Here is an 18,751-nt window from a genome sequence, read left to right as displayed (position 1 = left end):
CCCCCACACAGTAATTATTCCTTCTTAGTGCCCCCATACAGTAGTTATGCTCCCTTAGTGTCCCCTTCACAGTAGTATGTTGAGTATTGTAATATAGTGCCCCTTTCACAGTAGTTATGCTCCCCAATGCAGGGGTGTAACTAAAGGCTCATGGGCCCTGGTACAAGAGTTCAGCTAGGGCCCCCCTCGCCTCAGTGTTTTGTGGGCTCAGTGCCTTCCTGCTGCCTGAGGCAAAAATTGAAACGGCCCCCCCCCCCCCATGCCAAATTCTTGACCTAACTACTTCCCTCCAGCCAGAGGTGTAACTTTAGCTGCATGCACTTTCTATAATACTGGTTTCTTCTTATGCGACACAAGGGTCTTTGGGCCCCCTCTGGCTCCTGGGCCCGGTAGTGACTGCTACATCTGCACTCCCTATAACCACACACCTGCCCCAATGCTCCCACAAGGTAGTTTTGTCACTTAGTACCCTCATAAGGTACTTATTCCCCCTTATTGCCCCTTTCACAGTAGTAATGAAACCTTAGTGCTCCCACAAATTAGTTATGTGCCTTTTGTGCCACGTCACAATAGTTATGCTCCTCCAGTGTCCCACAGAGTAAAATGCCCCCATAGTGCCTCACATAATAGGTATGTCCCTATTACAGCAGTGCTGCCCCTCTCAGTGCCCCCTTACAGTAATGTTGCCCCCTTACAGAAATATAAAATTAATAGTCACCTAGCCCTGTTTCCCCAATTAACAGAATACATCATGCTCTCCCCTGCAGCAGGTGCGATGCCCGGTGATGTCATATGCCTGCTGAGCTGGGCAGAAGAGTGCACATGATGACTTTCTGGTTGGGGAATGATCCTTGTCCTTTGCACACTCCTCCACAGCTCAGCAGGCATGATGACGTCACTGTATTGTGCTTGTTGCCAGTGAAGGATGGAGCAGGGAGCCAACAGCTTCCTGCTCCACCGTTGCATTCAAATATATTTGCATCCTCAAGACCAGATACAGTTGAAGTTAGGACATACATCATCTGTCTCAGGACTGCATGGTGTCATAGACTCCAATTAGTAATACCTAAGTGTAATAAAATCAAAGTAAACAACCACTCGAAATTAATATTTAAGTTTTATTAAATTGATTATAACACTGCGCAACAATGATTTTCCTACTGAGAGAAAAACATGTGATTTATGCTAAAATGAGCGCGCTGATTCCAAATATGAACTCGGAATTTGCCTGACACGTCTAGATTTTAAGTACATGCAAGCCTATTCAGTTATAATATTAATGCATTATATTGGAGATATTCCAATAGACATGTCCAGACCTGTTCGGACGCACTGAGGCTGATGTCAGCAGTAAGTATATAAGGCAAGCTGTACAGATTTTGATAAAGTGATCTGTTATAGTGCTATCAGTTTTGAAACTTAAGATGGATAAACGCAAATGTGTTAACGATCCAGACAATTTCTGCTACATATGTGTCAAATACACTACTTATGATTAGCGCAAGAATCTGACAAAGCGAGTGCGTCTTGCAGCTTTGGATGAATTTGTTCTAGTAGTGCAGAACTTCCTTGGGAACAGACAAGATTCAAACTATGCTGAATTAGTAGACAACATGCTTACAGCTTATGAACAACCTGGCTGCCAAATGTCATTGAAAGTGCATTTCTTACATTCCCATCTTGAATTTTTCCCACCCAATTTGGGACATGTAAGTGACGAACATGGAGAGCGGTTCCATAAAGAAATTTCTACAATAGAGAACATGTATCAAGGCCGCTGGAATCCAAACATAATGGGGGACTACTGCTGGTTTTTGCAACGGGAAAACATGACCATTCACAAACGCAAAAGCAGATGCCTGAAGCACTTTTAACAGTACTGGGCCTTGCTCAAGTAAGACTTTTACATTGAAAAATGAGACTTTTTGAAATTTTGTTATTCCATTACATTTTCATACACTGCTGTAACCAACACCTCCAATCTCATCTCATTGATTGGACTCCAGTTGGCTGACACCTCACTCCAATTAGCTCTTGGAGATATCATTAGTCTAGGGGTTCACATACTTTTTCCACCTGCACTGTGAATGTTTACATGGTGTGTTCAATAAAAACATGGTAGCATTTAATTCTTTGTGTGTTATCACTTTAAGCAGACTGTGATTGTCTATCCGCACACTCGATTTAGTATAGGACAAATGGTTTTTGCCCAGTAGCAAACGAAAAAATGTTTTTGGTTGCGTGGTGTAATTGGCCACGGTGTCACCGCGGCCAATAAGGTTACCCAATAATCATTCAAAGTAAACCACAATATTCTACAAACAATGTTAGGTATAACCAACAATTAATAAATACCTAGTCCACTCAGAGAGCGACTACCCCAACTGCCAAATAGCAAGCTACCTTATTAACCTACACCGCAGCCCTTTTCCATAAAATGTTGTAATCCAACATTGAAGATCTCCAATCCAATATCGGATAAAGTTTGTTTAGAATTATCGTATAAACCTTCCACAAATCCTTCCAATTCAACATGTCTGTAATACAATTCATTAATAGTGGACATGAATTTTACCATGTTCTTGTTTATGCGGATTCTAATTTTTTCCATAAAGCCCAAAGTTTCAATCCCAAATGGGTACTATTTCGGAAAAAGCTAATTTGGATTGTGGGAAAAGAGTTAGAATTTAAAATACTATGCTTTTTAATTCATTTATGTATAGATGTGTGCTAATTGTGACCACATCGTTTGGAACAAACATGTAATTTTTTTTTTTATCGTCATAATAAAACATGTCGATTACATATATGTATGGAGAGCAATCATTGGCAAAACAAAGACAATGCAATAATAATCCATCTACAAGGCGATGGCCCGACTGTACCGATCAGTGTAACAAAGTAGAATAATACCAGTGTCATCAAAAATAGGAAGTCCTAAGGTTGTTCTTGTATGATAGGACACAAACAATCTAGTGATCTTTAAGATTCCAGTGCAATACATATCATGAACAAAAGGGGGAAATGGAATATCATTAAGAGGGAGACAGACTGTAACATGAGTGAGTGGAAAATTAGGGAAGGTCGAGTAGATAAATACGAAACTAAGTAAATAAGTGTTTGAAAGAGAGAGAGAGAGAAAAAGAAGAAGGAAAAAAAATTCTGAGGGGGGGGGGGGGATTGGGGAAATGAAATGATGAGGGAGTTTTCTCTTAGACCAATAAAGCCTGGTATTCCAGGGTGTTCTGAAATACAAATCATGGCATCCATGCAGAATTGAATGCATCGTTGGTATTTTTCAATAGAGCTGTGACTTCCTCCATTCTCTGAATATTCTCTACCTTGTGGACACAGAGGTCTATAGAGGGAGGGGAGGGTGATTTCCATCTAGCTGGCATGCAGGCCCTGGCTGCACTAACTAGGTGACGCAGGATTTATTTTTTAAGCAAATGGTTGGATAGGTCCGAGAGGAGTAACAGAAAGAAGCCCAGGGTGTTTCGTATGGGAAAGGAAAAGATTGATGCTATGGTCCTATGCACTGACTCCCAGAATTGCCTAATTTTGCTGCAATGCCAGAAGATGTGGATCAGAGAGCCTTGCGCCGATTCACAACGACAGCCTAGTGGAGATGCAGATGGAAACATTTTCTGAAGACGAGTCGGAGCATAGTACCATCTAGACAGCATTTTGTATTCTTGCTTCCTGGAATTTACTAGTGTGAGGAATATGGATTATCATTTACTGGCAGCCCTGATTGTCATTTGATTTACCTATTGGCATGTACACAGTCAGTGTATATGCAAAATATGTTCTCACCCCCCAGCCATCTGCTTTCAGCTAGCAAGGGAGGAAGCCCCAGGGGTCCAGGCTTCAAGGAGGCCCCAGGTTGATAAAGTCACACCTCAACCAGCCAGTTTGGAGGCAAGCTAATCTTGCAGGAAAACCCCCAGCAGGAGGTCTCAGCCCTTGCCCAGGATCAATGATACCTCCCAGACATGTTGGCACCTACATTTCATAAGAAATTATGAATCGCCTGTCCATCCCAGGCATAATTTGGTTATCTTTTTGAGATCCTGGGGCAAAGCCAAACATCCACGTGGTCCTAGGTTGATTCTAGGATGCCCGGGAGGGAAGATATACATATCTCCCCACAGAAACCACATAGCGGCACCATTTTTGGACTCTAGTTGTAGCCAGAACCCAGGCGGATCAATTGGGCCCAGAACCATCTTCATGTGAGATTCTAGTCTGGGGCTTTGAGCCCTAAAGGGTTTTATGGGTCATTTTCTGCCAGCACCAGAGAAGGAGGAGTGGACCCTACCCATAGGCGGTGAGGGGAGCCCATGCAAGCCAGCGGGCAGGGTCTTTTCTAAAGGGGGTCACATCGTGCTAATGTGTTTGGAGAGACCTGGAACCAGCTGACATCACTGCTCCCATGTGACTGCAGCCAAGGACTATTCCACCATTATAACCCAAAGGAACTTTCATCTACCCGGTAACTGACTTTTGCTCTGCTTGACCCTGTTGTACCTATATCACCTGTATCTGTAACCTCAGACCACTGTATATATTCTCTGTTTATATTGTGTTATATCTAGTGTGCCCTTAAGGCGATTAAATATATAATTTAATCTTGTGCTATCTTGTATCTCGATCACGAATCCCCACGTCCGTGTTTCGGCTTAGTTATAAGCTACCCCGGGTTGGTTTCTCACCCTACATAATCCCGTTAGCAGACCAGGCTTATATCAAGCGAGAAACTGGTGGCAGATTTCCCGGGCTGAGGACACGCTGTTTCACTGCGGTAGTGAAAAGGCTCTCTCAGCTTGTTGCCTCTCTGTACCCGCGTAGACAAGAGGTGTCTGTGTAAACTGTACCAAGCTGACCATACCTGCTCCTCTGGAGGACGTAATGTCATGCTTTGGTAACCCGTGACCATACTGCGTCTCGTGAGCTCAATGTAGGTGACCTCGAGCGGGCACGAGGTCTGGTATTCGTCACAACTATAGCAATTGAGGATTTATGCACAAGATGAAACATTTTCGGGCACTGCTCGGGGGGGATTTCCACTCCAAGATCAAAGCTCCATTTGTCAATATATGGAGGGCGGAAGTCTGGATGAGGCACTACCAATGCCTTATAGAACTCAGACAGGGAGTGTCGGTATACACCTGAGCCTATGCATACCTTTTTGAAAGAGGTAAGAGGCCTGTCGAAACTCAGAGACGAGAGAATAGAGGATAAAAAATTAGATATTTGTCTAGCTCTCCACTGTCCCAGGGCACACAGGTCCGACAGCTCCAGTAATTCAGAATGTGTAAGCCATCTCCCTGCTGTTCTAAAGAAGGGAGCTCGACATTTTCTACATAAAAAACAATGCAAAAAGGTGCCCGAGAAACAGCTAACTGGAAATTCCGAATGTCCCAGGACTGGAAATAAAGGGGAAGGTGTGGGCGAGATCCCGCTCACGTTAGCATATTTGTGGAATTGGAGGAGGGTAGGGGCTATGGTAAGGTGGGTGGAGAGTGCTGTTGGGGTCTGATCCATCGCCCAAGACAGGAGCTCCAGAGGGGTCCGTGAGCAGCGCTGTTCAATATTCACCCATTGCTTAAAAGGAGCTTGGCGACACCACTCCAAAACACGCTGAAGCATGGTAGCTGCATAATATTTTCGGAGATCCTGAATCCCCAGGCCCCTCGCTCCTTCAGGAGATGGAGCAGAGAGCGGGCCAGCCGCGGGCTCCGACCCGTCCAGATGAATTTAAAGAGGTCTCGGTGGATGGTAACAAAAAAGCTAGGTGGTAGTTTTACTGGGAGTGTCTGAAATAGATATAGCAGACGAGGGAGAACATTCATCTTAAAAATGGCACAACAGCCAAACCATGTGTACAGGCTCTTCGACCATTTATTTAGATCCCCCTAATCCGACCTAGCAGAGGGACAAAATTCTTGCTATAGACCTCAGGTCTCTTGGAATCCATATTCCTAGATATTTGACCGCTCCCACCGTCCATCGAAAAGAGAAAGAGGACGCTAGATTGGATTCTAGAGAGCTTGCCAATGAAATATTAAATGCCTCTGATTTTTTTAAGTTAATTTTCAGATTGGTCATTGCCTGGTACGTGTTAAACTCAGTGATCAGGTTTTGGAAAGAGGTCATGGGTTTAGTAATTGTGAACATCAAGTCATCTGCATATGCCGCCACTTTATATTCCTGCCCCCCCACTGAGAGATGGGACTGTCTAATTTCGCAAGAGCATCTCGTAGGATTTTCGGGTGACCTGAGTCAGATAGGTATTTGCGCATGGCTAGTGTTAGTGAGGAGCCAGCTGAGTTAGAGTAAGGGAGATTATACAAGGACTGGTAGTATTGGTCAAAAGCTTCCGTTATCTTATCTGGATCATTTAGGTTGTAGCCCTTGGGATTGGCAATCAGTGGGACATAGTTTCTCGCTTTCTGTTCTTGCAATGATTGAGTTAGAGTCCTACTACATTTGTTACCGTATTCAAAAAAATTACGTCTGCCCCTGTTTAGCAGGGATTTGGTGTGTATGTCTAGTTTTTCCTTAAGTGTCCCCCTGGCTATCAACAAGGCTGTGCGAGAAGCATGGGCATATGACTGTTTTTGAACCAGCTCCAGATGAGAGACCTCAGCCAGAAGCTGGGAGATTTCCTCTGCTCTCTTTATTTCGTCTGGCTCCATGTTTGATGAGCGCCCCCTGACCACACATTTGCGAGCAGCCCAAACTGTGAGGGGAGAAGCGTTATCCACCTGGTTCTCTTCAAAGTATCATAAGATAACCGTATGGATGTCCTGAGAGATTACAAATTCCTGTATCAGGGACTCATTCAGTCGCCACTGCCAGGACTTAGGTGCTGGGAGGGGAAATCTTAGAGAAGCATGGAGCATAGAGTGATCAGAGAAGGTCATAGAATCAGTCGAGGAGGAGGCAAGGAGGGATACAGTTGAATGCCGTATTAGAAAATAGTCTAACCTAGAGTATACATCTCTTGCAGCGGAATAATAGGTATAATCTCGAACATCCGGATTAACCACCCTTCATACATCCACCAACTGATGAGAGTGTAGAAGGCGTTTGATACGATGGACATAAGAGTAAGCCAGGTGCGAGGCCCCTCTAGATACACCCACCAGAGGGTCCAAGGCGACATTTAAGTCCCCCTCGACCAAGAGCACACCCTCTGCAAAACTGTCTAGTCTTGACAGGATTCCCGCTATAGCCTTGTATTGGTTGGTATTGGGTAGGTATACATTCGCTAGAGTATAGAGTTGACCCGCTAGATGGCCCTTTACAAATAGATATCTACCATTATCATTTGTCTGGGTATCTATCAATTCCCATGGGGTGGTTCTAGAGATTAGTATGCTTACTCCTCTTGACTTCGAAACTGAGTAACAGCTATGGTAAGAGTCTGGGTACCTGGGTGATCTTAAGAGAGGTAGCGCTCCCTTGCGGAAGTGTGTTTCCTGTATGAATGCATTTTGTACCTTCTTACTCCATAGGAGTCGGAGGATAGAGGATCTTTTCTCTGGTGTATTCAACCCATTGGCGTTGATAGATGCAAAGTTAATGGCAGACATAATTCTAGTCTATTTGGCAAGGGAGAGAGAGAGAGAAAAGAGAAAGAAAAAAAAGGGGGGGGAATGAAAGGACGGGGAAGACGGCACACGAGGGTACAGTTTTTTGGAGAACGCTATTCCAGAGTGGATAGAATAACAATACCAAAACTTGTGAAGTAAACACCACTTAGCAAATTTCAGAGAGCCCACAAATAAGCCAACCAAGAGTTGCGTAAATATGTGGGGAGAGGGAGAGCAAATTGAGTTGCCATCCCTTCCCTGGGCCGGATAGCATACAACAGCATTAGCCCTCTAAAGAGGGTTATGACTCCGGTTCGGATCTAGTCTTGTAAGACAAGAGGGGAGACAAATAGTTTCCTGCTCTCTTAGTAAGTAAGGCAATTCCCAGTTTATTTGGGATCTCTATCATAGGTGGCATCAAAACTTTGGACTAACGTGTTCAGCCACTTTCCATGGCCATTGGGACAGTTTCCATGCGTGCCTCCTGTTCCGGGGGCTATGTTCCTCGGTGAAGTCTGCATGGCAACTTCTTGCTGGTGTGCAAGGGAGGGGAGGCTGGTTGGGGCATGGAAATAGGGACATCCAGCCAGTCTGTCAGAGAGAGGGTAGTGATGTCCAGGAACCGAGCCAAGTCCTCCGTTTGGTTTGGAGAGTGCAGAGCAATGGAGAGTCGGTTTTTGCGGATAATTAGATGAAAAGGGTGTCCCCATCTGTAGGTGGCTCCTGCTTCTGTGTAGGATTGGTTTGATGGTGTGTCTCATTAGCAGGGTTCGCCTCGACACATCTGGCAGAAGTTGGATTTGGTTCCCTGCGAACATTGTGGGGCCCCTTCCTTTTTCCCTGAAATAGTGAACCCTGTATAAAACATCTCTAGGAGTTGGGTTGTCTGGGTGTCATGAACCTAACACTCTATGGACTCTGTCCAGTTCTATTTCGGCATCTGGAGGTCTAGCTACGAGAGAGTTGAAGATGCAGGTAACCGCTTTACGCAGATCAGAGGCAGGCACCTCCTCTGGAATCCCACGTAGTTTGATGTTGTTGCATCGACCTCTGTTTTCTTGGTCGTCCACTTGTAGTAGTATATGTCTGTTCAAAGCCTTCTGTGCTTCCAAATTTTCTTCAACTGTAGTAAGGCGGGATTCTAGTGCAGACGAGACCTGTATGTGTGTGGCTACTTGAGTGGAGATGTTGCACACGTCTGTCTTGACAGCTGCAATGGCCTGAGCTTGTTTGGATTCAACCCGCGATATCATGGCTTTCATATCATGTTTAGTTGGCAGGTTAGCAAGGAGGGCTCATATATCTTTTAATTTCCGGCATTTGGAATGTCTGCTGCCCACTGAAGAGGCAGAGGATGAGGATTCAGAGAACTCTGAGTAAGCAGGGGTTTGGAAAAGTGCAGGAGTAGACACAAGGTCTAGCAGGTTGTCAGGCGCATGAGAAGGTCTGCCATTAGTCTCTGGAGCAAAGTCGGTGAGTCATCTGGGTATGTGACCTGTCTTCCAGCTGGAGTGATATGTCTCCAGCTTTATCTCTGGGCAATGGCAGCATGGAAAGTGGTGATTTGGTGGAGGGGCTGGGAAGCGCGCAGGTGGAGTGTCACTTACTAGGCCTGTCGCTATGCTTGTGTCCATCAGCATGGAATAATTAATAAGTCGTTAATTAATAATGGTGCTTTTGTTGTTCTATTTGCAGCAGTAAATTCACTGATGCAAAGTGCACAGAAAAAGGAAAATAGAAAGGCCGTTTTAAAAAGGCACGTCTCATAAGGAGATGAGCAAATGGCTGGTAGGTATTCAACAAATTTTTGTAAAAATTCTAGAGGTAATGGTATGGTTCTAGTTTTTTTTTTAAGTGCTTTGACAGAATAAAATTTTCCTTCGAATTGGAAGCCTAGTGAATTATAACCAGTTGGGTTAATAGGTAACAATCTGAAGGCAGATTTAACATCCGTTTTTGCCATAAGCGCATTTCTACCTGCTTTGTTAAGTAAGGATAGCGTTTGAACAAACGATGCATAATGTACTGTTGAAGCATTTTTATCAATTAGATCGTTTAGAGCAGTGACGCCCAACCTACGGCCCGCGGGCCAGATGCGACCCGCGAAGCCGTGTCATGCGGCCCGCGCAGTGACAGGACTTTATCAGCGCAGGGTGACTGCGAACGGCACAGGCAGCAAAGTGATGCTGCCTGTGCCTGCAATCTCCCCGCCCAGCGCCGCCTCCTAGCTAATTTATTCACTGCACTTGCCTCTGTGAAATTGAAGAGAAGCGCCGTAATCTCGCACAGGCGCACTGGCAGATGCATCGAAGTGTGCATGCACGTCTTCCTGACCTCTGCCAGTGCGAATGTGCGAGATTACGGCGCTTCACTTGAATTTCACAGAGGCAAGTGCAGTGAATAAATTAGCTAGGAAGCGGCTCTGGGTGGGGGGGATATCTGTGGACGACACTGAAGGGGGATCTAGGGAGGGGTGTGGGGATGTTGGGGTGGGAGGTCCTGGAGGGGTGTTTGGGTGGGAGCTCTGGAAGGGGTGGGAGGTCCGGGAGGGGGGCCATAATTTTTTTTGCTTTGGGGCCCAGTCATTTCGAGCTACGCCCCTGATTGTTAAGATTGGGTGGGCACTGGAGAGATAGAGCACCCTACTGTAGGAGAAGCCGGCGGGAGATGAAAGGAGGAGGGGCCTGCTCCTGGTGGTGTCGGGCACACGGCACAAGCATGGCGGTGGAGGATCTGACTGAAGCCTAAAGACCAGACATCAAGGTAGACCTGCAGAAGAAGGTGACAGCACAGTATGTGATGTATACATGTGTGTAATGTATGTAGTGCAGTGTGTAATCATCACATACTGTACTACATACATTACACACATATATACATCACATGCCCCCTCACAGTAATAATGCCAAGATATGTGCCCTCTTCACAGTAGTAATGCTCACACATGCCCCCTCACAGTAATAATGCCAAGATATGTGCCCTCTTCACAGACATAATGCTCACACATGCCCCCTCACAGTAGTTATGCCCAGATATGTGCCCCCTCACAGTAATAATGCCAAGTTTTGTGCTCTCTTCACAGACGTTATGCTCACACATGCCCCCTCACAGTAGTTATGCCCAGATATGTGCCCCCTCACAGTAGTTATGCCCAGATATGTGCCCCCTCACAGTAGTTATGCCCAGATATGTGCCCCCTCACAGTAGTTATGCCCAGATATGTGCCCTCTTCACAGTAGTTATGCCCAGATATGTGCCCTCTTCACAGTAGTAATGCTCACTCGTGCCCCCTCACAGTAGTTATGCCCTGATATGTGCCCTTCTCATAGCTCATGATAGTTATACCCTGATATGTGCCCTCCTCACAGTAGTTATACCCTGATATGTGCCCTCCTCACAGTAGTTATACCCTAATATGTGCCCCCTTACAGTAGTTATGCCAGATATGTGCCTTCTTCACAGTAGTAATGCTCACACGTGCCCCCTTTTATCCCACAGCCAGCCTCCAAAGATGGGATTAAACATTTGTCCTTCTGAAATCCCAAATTTCCCGTAGTACAAATATTGTCTGATTTGTTTGTGTTTACATTGGAACACTCCACCGCTAAATCTCTGCCTGGTGAAGACCAGACTGAATTTGTATTTTGAGTGTTTTAATTTTGAGAAATAAAATAAACAAAATCTTTGAATAACTGAACCTTATCAGTACAAAAGGTGTCAGCATTCAAAGAAATATGTCTAATTGATTGATTAGTGTCCTGCAAATTATTGTCGCTAATTGGTGTTGGTGTAATGTAATTCACCATCCTGTGTGTTTCTAGGTGCTGTAGCTTGATTGACAGTTGAATATGTTCTAGCTGTTGGAAATGGCGACCGTTGGTGAGCATTTCGTTTCTTCTCTTTACTCCTCGAGCTGTGTGACGCAGTGAAATTGGTATTTCTGCGTTTTACAGCTAATTGGGGAGGAGAATAACTTCTTTTTTCCTTTCTGGTTCTTTTTGTAGGCGGAGAAGAAGCTGGAGCATTGTTGAGAGTGTGCGACGCGATGATGTCACTTCTAGGTGCCGGCTCTGCGCTCCCAGATGAAGAGGCAGCACAGACTAGATGAATGAATCGTGGATCAAGATCTTCGCCTGAGAAATCTTCCTGGAGGCATCGTCTGTGCCAAGCTTCTCCACCGTAAGTCTCAGCTTTTGTAATGAATTGTTTGAGTAATTCTTCCATTTCTTCTTTCAGGTGCAGGTCCGATTCTTTGCTGCCAGTTACGCGAGTGCGCAGCAACTGACATGTCTTCTCTTTTATAGGTATCCACGAGACTGACTGTCTCCAATCAAGCTGTTCCTTCACCTTCATGAGAACTTCCGACTGCTCCATTCACATCTGACAATACTGATAAATATAACACTTGCACATGTAAATAGTGGGGGTCATGACACCATGTGCCCCCTTATTTGCATTCGCTAACAAGGTCTCATCAGAACAGCTGTCGAAATGCAAGACTGTCCAGTCGGATCCGGGACAGTTGGAAGGAAGCAGTACAGTACAGGTCCTGCAGCCCAGAGCTGATAGGAAGCCATTAGGGTGGGATCACACATAGGTTTTTCATGGTGTTTTTGTGCACGTTTTTAGTACCTGCATTTTTAGGTGTGTTTTTTGCGGTAAATCCAGCTCCAGATCTTAGATGAAAATCTATGGCAAATATGAACTGAAGGACACACAAGTATTCTTTTTTTGTTTCATCAGGTGGCATTTTAAAGGGCTCTGGCATATTTTGAAAAGCAGCATGCTGAAGGTTTTGCTATTTTCTTCTGGCACTTTGACAACATCTAGGGGAAAATAAGTAGTGTCAAATAAACATGGTTCACACAGTCATTTAGGAAAAACTGCTGCTAAAAAAAAAAACGCAAGAAAAATGCATGTGAAAATAAGTGACCATTTTCTATGGCTTATTTTAGTAGTAGACCCTTAGGATTGTGACTGGAGTGATACAGAATTGTGAGTACAGCTCTGGATGTGTCTGGAGTATAGAACATCATGTAACAGTAGAACAGAACTGAGAGTACAGCTCTGCACGTGACTTGAGTATGGCAGAGGATAGCCACAGTTCCTCTGAATATACAGTGATGATATCTGGATGTAAGCTGTCACATGGTATTGGAGGTGGAGTTGCTCTCTTTCCGGAATTTTGTCTGTTTCCCATATTCGGTTTTCTTCTACAGAACATTTTTCAAATGTTTGTCCGTGTTTGGAGGAGTTGGGAGGGTGACGTCCAATACAGCAATTCTCAAGTATACTGAGATAAGGTCGGCATGGCCAGAGAGTCTGGAAAGTTCCGATATTTCAGGAATGTGAAATTCCGATCACAGAAGGTTCCTGTCTTATGCCTCAGTGATATAATTGGAGAGGAACTTGGATGCACTGACACACTGTGACGCAATGTCGCTCACCACATGACAGTTGAAATGAATGGAGAACGTGGCCCATGACAGATCTGTCTGATCAGGAATCCGTTTTTCCTTTATAATGGCCTCACCAACATTGATCCACTATGGGTGTTGCCTGGTGACTGTTTGCTCTGTGCTGTACCTGTCATGGCTGCACCCAGAGCTACATGCTGTGTTAACCCTTAGTATATAGTTTTTGTTTTGTTTTTTGTATTTTCATTTTCCTTCCCTATCTTCCTTGAGCCATAACTTTTTTTATTTTTCCGTTCACATATCCATATGAGGGCTTATTTTTTGCAGGACAAGTTGTACTTTCTAATGCCGCCATTTAATACGGCATACAATGTAGTGGGAAGTGGTAAAAAAAAATTCTGAATGGGGTGGAATTGGAAAAAAAGCAATTCTTCCTACAGGTTTTATTCCAACAGCGTTCGCTTTGCGGCAAAACTGACCTGTGCCCTTCATTCTGTGGGTGAGTACGATTACAACGATACCACATATATATAGATTTTTTATGTCTAAATAGTGTAAAAATAAAAACTTTGAAAAATATGTATTTTTTTTTACATCATCATATTCTGACCCACATAACTTTTTTTTATAGTTTTATCTACTGAGCTGTGTGAGGGGGCTCATTTTTTGCAGAGCGAACTGTAGTTTTTATTGATACCATATTGGAGTGTGTGTAACTTTTTAATCGCATTTTATTACATTTATTTTTGGGTAAGAGAAGCAATGAAAAAATTGTGAATCAGCCATTTTGACCATTCGCCATATTAGAAAAATATTTTTATATTTTAATAGTACGGGTGTTTTTGGACACAATGGTGCCCATGATGTTTATATTTTTTGTTATTTATGTATTTTTTTTTTATCCTACGGAAAGGGGTGGGTGATTTAGATTTTTATTTAAAAAAAATATATAATATTTTTTTTAAAAAATGATTAAAACTTTTTTTTATGGTATTGTAGCTCATGTTTGAGGCTACAAAACCAATTACCGGAATCCTCATAGGCCGCAGAGGATACCAGTAAGAAGCCCGGGAATCGCGAGCTTCTGGGATTTTGAGCTTTTAGGTGCCATGATCACACTTGATCACGGCATCTAAAGACTTTAATGACCACGATCGGCATTATTGCCGGTAGAGGTCATTAGCCACGGGTCTGTGCTATTTGAAACAGCGGAGACCAGCCAGCCATGGTGTCTGCTGCATGAGCGAGTGGGCGCCATGTTTACCCATCAAAGGAATGTGGTAGAATAGATGCAGTGGGTACAGATATATAGTATATACAGCAGTGGACTGATATATCAGGTACATACTGTAATATATACCTTGTACCTCACACATACCTCCCCCTTTGGGCAGAAGTGGGCTAGTCCTGCTTCCTACCAAGCTAAAGTGGAGTTGAGTTGGATGGAGAGGAGATAATAAGGTGCAGTGAGGGGGCATTATTCCCCCCTGCAGCAGGAGTCCCAGGAAGCAGCTTGTACAGCACCAAACTCCTTGCAGTTCATAGACTGAGTATTATGAGAGGGTCAAGAGCCAAAATTACCCCACTCAATGGTACCAGAAAATCTAGAAAGTCCAGTAACCAGACTGAAGCCAAAGGTTAGCATAGCAGAGAAAGAGAGTAACCTTTTGCTGACCTAGCTAGCTGGTGGAAATCCTAATTGGTCAGTTACAGCTAGATGCGCTTCAGGAGGTCAAGTTCTGACCTCGGCCACAGCAAAGAACAGCTGAGCAGATCCTAGACCGACTCAGTACCACTTTTGAGACTAGGACTGCCTCCGAGCTTAAGATATGCTTCTTTGGAAAGTGACAGCAGTCGAAGAAGACTATGAGAGACTTTGCCCTGTCCCTTCAAGAAGCTCTGCAGGCTTTTATTCACATAGATCCCCGTGAGGTTGAGGTACAGGATCAAACCCTCAGATAACAGTTTATTGAAGGTGTCCTGGATGAATCCCTCAAACATCAGCTAAAGATGCTGTCAGTTCAGCACCCAGATACCCTGTTCTTGGATTTTAAAGGATAACTGTCACATTTAGACCCTATAATAACATGATATTCCAGAATCAGTTACTATTAGACTGACTTACCCCATATTTAATAAAATTCAGCCCTTAGCAATCAGTCTGCATAAAACTGCAATTTCACTATTCAGTTTAGACGGCCGCCACTGCCCTCACCCTGAGGCTAATACCGCCTGCCCTCACTACCCACAATGCATTGAGCTCCTCACATGCACTAGCCAGTAACAATAGACCCCCAAAAGTGTCAGTAACCAGAGCCCTCCCCCCCAAAGGGTTAATCTCCTGCAGCACAAAGGGGTCCTCTTACCACATGTTGCTTTCATTTATACACTGAGCAGATGGCAGATCTCCCTTCCCTGGTGTGCGCTGCTCCAACTCTGCATTCTCCAGCTCTGCTGTGTGAGGGAGCGTCTGCCAAGCGCAGGGACAGGGAGAAGTGCACACAGCCGAGGCACTGTTATCAGCTGCTGGAGAGGACCTGGCTTTAATCATTTACTTACAGTCCCTGGCTGTCAGTAATGTGACCCTGCACACAGCTTGCTTCTGCGTGCTCCGTCCTTCAACACATAGACGGACCCTGCCTAGCAACCCTATTTTAAGCACAGGTAAAAATAGGCAGTATAGGGAACAAAAATGTGGAATTAAGGGGTAATTGAATACAGGGATTTAATCAACTAAAGAAAGTGACTTTTAAAATTACCTTTATTATATTAGAAAGGGTATAGGTATATATGTACCACTACAATGTGCAAAAGGACATGCAAATACTTGAATTTCTTACAGGGGAGTCATAACCCCCATGAAGACATTCATAGTGACAGGATAGAAGAAGGGGGTTCGAGGAGGAGACCAAGGTCTTGTGGAGAGGGCATGGGTAGACAAATCTCACCCTAGTTGCCCTACAGACTTCTTAGCCCAGGGCGACCCCATGATGGTGGAGGTTCCCTGTCCTCGAACCTAATACTATCCAGTCCCTGTTAAACCCTAGAAAGGGGAAGATAATTCAATAATGAGTGTCAATGGTTTTCCCAACGAATGGGTACCACTGAGGCACTCCAAATAGGGAAAAGAGACCCCGAAACGTTTCACCTAGAACTTTCTAGGCTCATCAGGGGGTGATCTCAAAACAGTCATAGATATAAAGATATGATACTTAGCTCAAAGAAGGATATAGATGGTTTTGTTGACCATCAGAAATAAGGCTGTCCTACTGTGGGTACCTGGAGAGGATATATATATATATCAATCAGTAAAAAAAACCTGCATCATCTAGAGAAGGTATCTATTCATAGGAAGCCGAGGTATATCCAATCAGAGAGAAAGGCCTACTTACATCTGGACAAATGATACAGTCCCAAAACCAAATTGCTTGAGCCATAGTATGCCTGGCCGCAGTCACGCTATTTATTCAAATTGGTGCGCTTGCCCAGAGCCGACGTCCGGACGCCGGAAAACTACTTCCGGTATTCAGACCGCACTTTGAAGCGCACGCCTTCCTTTCTGGGTAACTTCCGGTGACGTGAAACGCACTTTGAACCACATATTGAGCTCCTGTTCATGTGCGTCAAACCCAGAGACCGGAAGTTCTTGTACATCACTTCCAGTTTTATGGTGGAACGCATACTAAAACGCAGATTGCCTTCAAAGATGCCAAGGATAGCGTAGCGATAATATAATCATTATTTGACCATGGTCTTATTTACGAGGTAAGGATCGTAGAGAAAGTCCATGTTTTAGCATTCGCAAATGAAAAAGGCTAGGGAAATAATAGGACATGCACTAACAAATGTCTCCCATCGTTATAATGGATGATCGCAAAAGGATAACATACACTTGGGTCACCTCCTTGATAACAACAAGAGAGGGGGAGAAAATACCTGTCATGAGGGTGTCAAGAGCCACGTCTGACTCCGTTATACCCGGGGTCAGGAAGTCGCAGCGAGTGGCTGCGCGCTCTATGTCTAAAGATCGTGCTGTTTCTTAATCGTAGCTTTCTGTGTTTGCCTTGCAATCCTTTTTGTCTCACTCAGGGATCCGTAGCTTCTTCTCCTCAGTTGTTTCTTGTCCATCACTCCCAACCTCCTTATATTCTCCCTCCCACTTCTCTGGTTGCCAGATAAAGAGCTTCCTGCCTGGACTTCTATACTAGATTTATGAAGTAACCACGGCACTCATTTGGATGATCAAGAGATAATTCATTTATTTAATTGTCCATCCCAAAGTGATCTTTTAGAGAATGGCCAACGTTTCGGTCTACCAGGACCTTGTTCACGGCCTAAGTATAAATACATACAGAGAATTTTAAATACAGACTTGACTTTCGGGACAGGCAGACAATATCATATGACAAAGTATAGATGTGTAAGATAAATACACAGATGTCAGAAAAAAACATAGAAAGTTGGAATTGAATATTATCATATAGACATATCCATCTGAGTAGGATGATTCCAGACATTTTTCTTCAGTCCGAGTTGAACTAATCTAGGACCTATGTAAAAGGGTAGTAGTCGATAAGCGAAAAATATGTATATAAAAATATATATACAGCAATATGTAGAGATATATATAAGAGATCTCATATAGTAGTTCACATCTAGTCGTAAGAGTAACATTAGCACATAATCGCTATCAGGAGACAGTTATATACAGCGTCATATAAATCACATGTGGACTTGGTCATATTGGCTATATAGAGGTCATCTATACATGTAGAAAGCAATGATCAAAAAGAAACTCTGTCCCATGGGTCAGGAGAAAATATATAAATAAATATGGATGTTCCCACATATAAGTATATATATAGCATAGCCGCAAGGTTGCTGTAGGGAAAAAAACAATAATTAGTTCATACAAGTGGGTACAGACCTTGTCGTTATAGATCCAGAGGTATCGGGAGGACTGCTAGCAGGCGCGGAGACTGGGGATTTAAATTATCGAGCTGATATGAAAGTGCACATGCGCCGGCGTCTCTCGGCTCGTGCCGAGGTATCACGATAACAGGTACGTCATACGCACATGCGCCCTGGTTCCCCGCTCCGGACTTAGAGTGTCCGGAGATAGGGGTTTAGGGTGCAGGCGCTAGAGTTGGAGAGCTGCGCTTGTGTTTTAGCAATACTTGCCGCACACTGTATGAAGCATTAATATTACTTAGATAACCGAATGATAATAGCCAATAGAGATATGTAAATCAGCTAATAAGGATAAAGGGCAACATTACTAATGACTCTAAATTATGTGATGGTATACTACCTTATATGTTGAGACTATAGGGGGGTCATTTTTTCTGTGGAAGATAAAGAGAAAAGAAAATTAGTAATCAAGAGTATATATATATATATATATATATATATATATATATATTGTAAGAAGGAACAAGGAGCCGTCATTGACGGAAGATACGTGTCACCGAGGTTCCTGGCCTCGGTGAGGTAAGAACCGGATTTTTTTCCTGAAGTGTCAGTTCTGTAGTGCAGTCTGACACTTCAGCTGTCAGAATGGCTGTAAAGCCAATCCGGGCCGGTTCTTATTGGGAGCAGCCAAAGAGCAGGGTGGGTGGCTGTTCCCCACTGTTCCAGGCCGGGTTTTGGCTGAAATATAAAAACCCAGCCAGCATGTTCAGGTGGTGTGGATTATCCACCATCTGCTAGTGGAGTGCTGGCAGTCTGGGTGTT

The 18,751-nt window shown here is 44.0% G+C and overlaps 1 long non-coding RNA gene across 3 annotated transcripts in view; it reads left to right on the top strand.

Annotated features, from left to right (window-relative positions):
* LOC122926740 overlaps nt 1-13,603 on the top strand; it is a 46,788-nt gene extending 33,185 nt beyond the window's left edge. For all 3 annotated transcript variants that reach the window (XR_006387706.1, XR_006387707.1, XR_006387708.1), the window contains 4 exons: nt 9,297-9,389; nt 11,423-11,480; nt 11,606-11,780; nt 11,906-13,603. This is a non-coding gene — a long non-coding RNA (uncharacterized LOC122926740). The remainder of the gene's footprint in view (nt 1-9,296; nt 9,390-11,422; nt 11,481-11,605; nt 11,781-11,905) is intronic.
* Nucleotides 13,604-18,751: the final 5,148 nt, after the last annotated feature.

Source organism: Bufo gargarizans, chromosome 2 (genome assembly GCF_014858855.1).
Source record: "Bufo gargarizans isolate SCDJY-AF-19 chromosome 2, ASM1485885v1, whole genome shotgun sequence".
NCBI classification, from domain to species: domain Eukaryota; kingdom Metazoa; phylum Chordata; class Amphibia; order Anura; family Bufonidae; genus Bufo; species Bufo gargarizans.
Note: the sequence above shows the minus strand (reverse complement) of the source record. Positions and strands in the feature narration are given on the sequence as shown.